Below are 8,109 nucleotides of genomic sequence, written 5' to 3'. Positions count from 1 at the left end.
GAAAAAAGTAAGTGTAATAATAGAACAATACAAACAAAAATCTAGAAGAGATTGTAATGAGACATCCACTCTCATACCAAGAATTAAAACTATGAAGGTAGCCTTAATAATAGAATATCAACACAAGTGAAAGGTGTACCAACTAAATATAAAATTTACCTTTATAAATGATGTGATGAAGGAACACATTTATGTTGAACAATCCATTGGACTATGAAGTCCCAAGAAAAAATTAAAGTATATAGATTTAAGAAATCACTCCATGACTAAAATAAGCACCTCAAGCATAGTTTAAAAAAGAACTCATATTTGCTGACAAATGGATTCAATAAAAGTAGTTGTGTATCCACACCCTATATAAAGGCAATTCATGGTGAGATTTTAATTATTATCTTGTACATATATGATTTAATTTTAAAAATATATAAAGACTTTCTTATTGTCAAGTTTAATGAAGCCATGAAAATGGAGTTTAAAATGATAGATTGTTGTCTACTAAAATATTTATTTGATATTAAGGTAAAATAAATAGATATGGAATGTTTATTTCTCAAATAAAGTGTATTACAATTTTTTTAGAAAAGGTTTAAAGTGTTGAATGACAAACCTACATCAGCACAAATAGTCATAGATTTAAAATTAAATAACAAATATTTTATGAGGGTAAATAATATATTAAAAAAAAATCATTTAAAAAAAAATAAAAAAATATAAATTTCATGAATATTTCTACATTTCATTATTTTACATCATTTTAAGATTTACAATAAAAATGTTATTTTTATGTGATCAAAGTTGAAACATTCTAGTTGTGTTGACCATTTCCTTTCAATAAAAATACCACTTTTATTATAGTTATTGAAAATAAAGATTGAGTCATTTTTAATCTTCTTATCATATGGATTAATTCATTAACTTTCTAAACTTTTCAAATTTACACTAGAATCTTTTTAATCTACTTTTTAAGGATTGTTATTTTTGTTATGAAAGAAGTTAATTAATTAGAGATTAATTTGAATTAGGTCATGTCTTTAAAGAAAGCTAAATTTGAAAGTATATTGAAATGAACATGATAGTAGAAATCAACTCTTTAGTATCTCTTAACAATCTTCTTTATGTTTATATGTTTCAATTTTATTTATTTTTTGATAAAAGTGGAATGTACTCCACTAAATTTTATTTATATCTTTTTATTTTTATACAAGATTCAAAGAGCATACCAGAGGAAAGAACCTTGGAAAGAAAACCTCTGGTCATAGCTTGTAAAATAAACCTATACTAGCCGCTTTAAAAAATGCGGTCACATATACAAACAACCGCTTAAAAAATGTGATCACATGTGAGAGATCATTTATATAATATCTTATGGTGCATACAAATCCACCGAAGATTTCCCACAAAATAATAATTCTGCTTGCCAAAAGATGGAAGAAGACAGATTAAACCAGAGCCTTGCTCAAGAACCCGCAGACCAAAACCACCAACTCAAATGCTTTGAGAGGCATGAACAAAGTGCAAAAGCCCAGGAGCATGATGTCAAGGAAAAGAAGACCAAGAACTAGGCCCTTCCAATGGTGGAGAAGAGGGAGGCACCATCTGAATAGGAGAGACACAAACTGGCGAAGAGCGAACAGTGGACATTGATTCTAAGAGGAAATGAATTCCTGCAAATATATTGACAGCTGCAGCCAAATAGTCTGGTGATACATGGTCTAACAGAGCAACCAAAGCAAATAATGTGTCATCATATAAGTTAGATATCAAACCATTCCTTAAGATTGAAAGGAGTTCCCCATGCCAACCTGAAGATAATAACTGAGAATGAGAGATAAAACTAGCATAATCAAAATCACCAAATTCAAAATGGTAATTAGAGAGAGCACTGTCCAAATCAACAGAAGTGTAGAAATGGGGGCTGAAGTATGTATCAAACATTTCCCTAACCATATCAGAATCCAGAAGCACATCCATACATACAGTGAGAAACCGAGAAGCAATATCCACAAGAAAACAACTTGAGTTATCTGCAATCCATTGCTTTCCCAAAACTTTGTGAAAAGCTAGAGAAAAATCCACCGAATGAATGTAAAACAGACGCCCAAGCTTTTCATCGTCCAAAACAAAACAATCTTGGAAATCATAATGTTTATGCGGCATTAGAATGCGATAGCCCATGAATGCCATCAAAAAAGACAATGCAAAGCTGAGCGAGCAGAGGAGAATAAAAGAACACAAAGTCATCATAAGGGAGTAGCGAAACCACGAAAGGTTGGCACAATAAATTACTTGGCACAAATGAAAAGTGAATGCAAACTAAAGCATGCCGCCACCTTAATGTAATATGATGACAATCCATACGAAACAAATAGCTAGTCATGATCGTTAATAAACCAAGATAACCACACGAGCCAAATTTGTCAACAATCCTCAAAAAACTGCCACAAATGAATATGAGGAAAGCATATGTAAAAATCGTGCAAACATCAAGGGAGGACAATAATGAAAAACTTAGAGAAGATTACAAACTTACAATAAAAACCTCCCCCGCACACCAAAATATCGCAACCAATACTTGCAATAAAAGCAATAGGTAAGAGAATAGTGATTAAATAGAAATGTAGTCATTGCATTCCAAAACTATAAACATCAGTAAGAGTACATGAGTAAATATTCTTTAGAGTGGCAACAAGATACAATAAGAAAGCATCCACCGACCACAAAAACCAACCCTATAGAGAAAGAGAGGCCCGAGCCCTATATGAAATTACACACAAACATGCAGATATAATGAAGTAATATCCCAAATGGATAACACTACATTAAACTACATGGCTGAATGAAACTACAGGTAATGCACAAGGTCATACTTCTCTAGTCGAATTGATATCAATTAAATCAGATGAGGAGGAAGAGAATCCGTAGCTACCCCAACCAATTCTTGGATATCCTCATCCAAAGCTTTATTAGCCAGGAAGTCAGCCACCTTATTAGCTTCTCTAAAATAGTGAGACATAGTGAAAGAATTAAACAACTCAAGCTGATCAAGAATCTTATTCAACCAATACTTTAAATGCCAAGAATGGGAAGAACGATTTGTAACCATGTAGAAAACTACTTGAGAGTCACCCTCAATAATAACATCCAACAAATGTAATGAAAGAAGGAAATCCAGGCCTAATGAAAGAGCATGTAGTTCCGCAACATTGTTAGTACCATAATCAATACATTTACATTGAGCTGAAATGATAGCCGCCCTATCATCAGAGACCACAATTCCAATAGCAGATTTACCATGGTTGCCATGAGAGGCACCATCAAAATTCAATTTAACTTTTGAAACTAGAGGAGGCAACCAAACAACATCCTTTCTATTAATTGGAGGTCGTGACTGAAAGAATGCACCACTTCGAGGAAGTGTTTGCAAAGCTACCCAATTATTAGACACCTAATTATCCCAAGGAGTATAAGTATTGTGTGACCCAGAGCCTCTATAGATGAAAGCCAAAACAGTTTCAGAAATCAACTTTTCAATACCGCAAAGCACCTCATGCAGAGGGGAGGATAGTTTCTTAAAAATCCTATTATTCCTTTCTAACCAAATTTTCCAGATAAGAATAGAGGGAGCAATAATCTAGAGAGAAGCATAAAATGCAGATGGATATAAAAAGGCCAACTCATAAAAAGAGAACTAAGGTCCTTACTTAGAGCAGACTTCCAATTTAACTTGCTAAGCAGCCAATTCCAACAATGAGTAGCAAAGGGACAATGTAGGAAGAGATGATCCACCGATTCAAGAAACCGTCCACACATAACACAAGGAAAAACTACAGTAATACCCAACCTATCTAATCTCATACCAGTAAGAATTCTATCCTGAATAGCCAAGCAAAAGCCCTTGCTTTGGGCAAGCAAGCAGCATGCCAGAATAGTTTAAATGGCAAAACTTCCCTCTTAACATCTAAAGATAAAAAATTATAACCTTCTTTAACCGAATATTCCCCAGATTTTGAAAAAGTCCAGGTGAGCTCATCATCCTTCCCCGAGAAGAGTAATGTACGTTTCTTAAGCTCATCCTCAAATGTAGATTTAATGTCCCGACCCACTAGAAGAGAAGCAATTGATTTCCACTTTGCCATTGGCAAGGAACCCGAGGAGTCGACAAAGAAATAATCCACCACAAAAATGCCCCAAGAGCATTTAAGGATGGGCATAAGGGATGACCAGTCCCTAAGACTAGACATAATAGGGAAGCCATTCCAAACCTCATCCCAAAACCTAGCCTTACGACCATTATGAATAAGCCAAGCCAAGCCTGAAAAAATCACAGATCTGCATTCAGTTATAAAATTCTAGATCACAGAGCCTTTGGGAAGAGCATAAGTAGTGAAGATAGCCTCCTTAGAACAATTAGCCAAGTATTTAGCAGATAAAATGGATGCCCATTTAGAGGTAGGCTGTTTATAAAATTTCCAAACCAACTTAGCACCAAGTGCCAAGTTCTGCTTACCAAGGTCCCTAATCCCAACACCTCCTTTATCTTTAGGAGCACAAACCCTATCCCAGGCCAACAAGGAGATCCTTTTTGTCTTATCAACATTATTATTCCATAAAAAGGATCTTGCAATTGAATGAAGAGCCCCCACAGTTTTTTTTGGAGCCTTTAAAATGGATAACAGATAGATAGGAATCACATTTAAGACTGCTTTAATAAGCACAATTTTACCAGAAAAAGTTAACCACTTATGGGACCAAGAAATAATTTTAGATGAGATAGCCCCAGAAACTCATTCCCAAAAATTGTGCTTCTCAGAACCAGTGTAAAATGGCAACCCTAAATATTTGCAAGGAAATTGACCCACCGAAAAACCCCAATAACGAGACAACCTGGACTGCACCAAAGGGGAGACATTAAGGAAAAAAACTTTAGATTTAGCTTGATTAACCTTTTTCCCAGAGAACGAAGAATAATCCAAAATGATCTTGTTAATGACTAGAGCTTCCCTCATAGAAGCTAATCCAAATAGTAAAGTATCATCCACAAAGAAACAATGAGTATGGGGTATGAAAATACGAGGAATGGAAATCCCCTTCCACGGGCCCCTCTCCCTGGCACATGAAATAGCTCTACTAAAGGCTTTGGCCAGAATGATAAACAAAAAAGGAGATAGTGGATCCCCTTGCCTAAGGCCTCTAGAAGAGGCAAAAAAACCACATGGGGAACCATTCAATAATATTGAAAACCTAGCAGTACTAATACAAGCCTGAATCCATTTAATCCATTTTACTCCAAACCCAAATTTAGATAGCACAAACAATAAAGCCTGCCAATTAACCTTGTCATAAGCCTTCATCATATCTAATTTGAGAATAATAGCCTGAATAGACAAATGAGAGATGGAATGTAGAATTTCATGGGCCACAATGGCTCCTTCTGGCATCTCTCTACCAGGGACAAAGCCCCCCTGTTCATCTGAGATGATTCTAGGGATGAGCTTTGCAAGCTGTATAGAAATAGCCTTGGTAATAATTTTGTATAAGGAATTTTACATAATGCAATTGGGTGAAAGTCCATAAAAGATACAGGATTCTCACACTTCGGGATAAGAGCAATTAGAGTTGAGTTGACTTCCCTTAACATAGTCCGATTACATCTAGCTTCTTCTAAAACCAAACGAAGATCCTCCCCAAGAAAGGACCAACATTTTTGAAAAAAGAGAATAGTAAAACCATCAGGACCAGGCGCTTTCTCAGGAGACATAGAGAAGACAACATCTTTGACTTCTTGAATGGAAAAGGGGGCCATGAGCATAGCATTATCCTCCGTTGTTATAAGCTTAGGAATGAAAGAGGCAAAATTGTCACAAAAAATAGAAGATTCCTAAGAGAGAAAGGACTTAAAAAACTAGACACCTTCATTAACTATATCCGATTCTTTAGTTAAAACAACCCCATCAGAATTCTGAATGGAAGAGATCCGATAACGTTGACATCTCAATTTGGTCGAGGCATGAAAGAATTTGGTATTACGATCCCCATCACTCAACCATAAATCTCTGGATTTTTGACGCCAATAAATTTCTTCTCTAGAGAGGATCTCTTCTAATTGTGAATTCAAAGACTTACGCTTCTGGAAAGTTGTAGAGTCCATGCCACCAATCATAACCATGTTATTAAGAGCTTCAATCTCTTCCTAAATCTTAGCTTTCTCAAAAAAAATGTTTTTAAAATGCAAAACATTTCATGTCTTGATTTGAAGCTTAAGAAAAGAGAGCTTTTTAACGAACCGAAACATCCTAGAGCCACAAACAAAGGGAGTCGTAGACCACCAAGATTGTAAAAGTGATAAAAAGGAAGGATCACAAAACCACATTGGTTCAAACTTAAAAGAAGACTAACCAGGAGCTTTGTCATAAAAAATGGATAACCCAACTGGAAAATGACCAGAACCAGCATAGGGCAAAACTGAAGCAACTACATCCACATTAGAGGAAATCTAGTTATCTGAAACCAGAAAATGATTAAGTCTCTTAGCAATCTGAGAGAAGTCCTTTCTCCTATTTGTCCAGGTAAAAGGCCCATTCAAAGTCTTACAATCCACCAAATTATTATTTGAAATGAAAGAAGAGAAATCTTCTAGGATACGTTTGTTAGGGATAATTCCCCCACACTTCTCATCATTAGATGAGATGGCATTAAAATCTCCTCCAACAACTATAAGCTGGTCAAGAAGAGGGCATAAGATGAGAGATAAAGAATCCCAAAGAGCTTTCTTATCCCCAATAGATATTGGACCATAAACATTGAACAACCAGAGCTTGATATCCGAAACATGACTTTTAACTAGAGCCAACATCCAGGAGGGGGCAGAAGCAATTAGTTTTAGATCAATAGACAAATCATTCCAAAGGAAAGCCAAACCCCTAGAAGTCCCCATCGAGGGGGATACACAAAAATTCCAAGACTTCCACTTGGAAAAAAGTCGATCAGCACCTTGACTATTTAACTAAGATTCTTGTATATGTTTCAAATTTTAATCTAGTGTCAATATAACAAATTCTTACCCACTTTTTTTTTCTTCGAATATATATACTATTATATTATAAATTATAATATAGACATTTAGTTAAGAAGAAATTGTCAACATGTTGACTATTCAATTTGATGATTTGTAATTCACATTCTAATATTACTTTCATCTATCTACCCTCTGTCTATATACTTATCTATGTCTTTCTTTTTATCTTTATCTCTCCTTCTATTTCTTCCTCTCAATCTATCTATCCCTTTATCTCTATTTTTCTATTTTTATCTCTCCCTCTACCTCCACCCATTTCTCTATCTATTTATCTCCATCTCTACTTCTACTAACCATTGCATCTCTTTTAAAGAGAGTTGCTACAAAGTGCTGACAAGTTGTCAACATGCCAACTATTCAATCCTCACGATTTTTGGTGAATCCTTTGTGATGCGGCACTACTTTCCAACTAAAGCGACAATAAAACTCGAAAACAGAGTTTAACGAGGAAAAGTGAAAGGCGTTCACACAAATTGAGGAGTGCATTCTAAACTCAAATTGTATGACTGTGCATTCTTGTTCTTGTACTTCAAATCATACAAAGGAAGAGACAATCGAAGACTATGAAAACAATCAACAAGTAATATTTGTTTTCATCTTTAAAGATTTAAACTAAATTTCATGGCCGCTTTCAATGTCATCGATGCCAATGATGTCGTGGACCAATATTGGTTTGTTAAGTTTGGCAAAGAATGTCTAATACGTAAAGTGAGTATATCATCTCCAAGACCATACTACTCTAAAATTGATGAATATTTGTGTCGATCTTTAAAGATGTCCAAAATGGACCGGGGATTTACAGGTTATAACATAGTCGGCTGTCGATATCATAGATATAATTAATTATGTTTCTGTTTCAAGAGCGGACAATGGAAAAGGCAAAAATGTCATTAGCGAAGTGGAAATATACAAAATTAATAACGCCAGTCGATTTAACACATGAAATATAGTTCTCTTGCAAATATATATAAGATAGTGAGTGAGTGGTCATCATATAACAAGGACTAGGGGTTTCGAGAAAGGAGAAGAGAATG

The sequence above is a fragment of the Cryptomeria japonica genome, chromosome 3 (genome assembly GCF_030272615.1).
Source record: "Cryptomeria japonica chromosome 3, Sugi_1.0, whole genome shotgun sequence".
Lineage (NCBI taxonomy): Eukaryota > Viridiplantae > Streptophyta > Pinopsida > Cupressales > Cupressaceae > Cryptomeria > Cryptomeria japonica.
Note: the sequence above shows the minus strand (reverse complement) of the source record.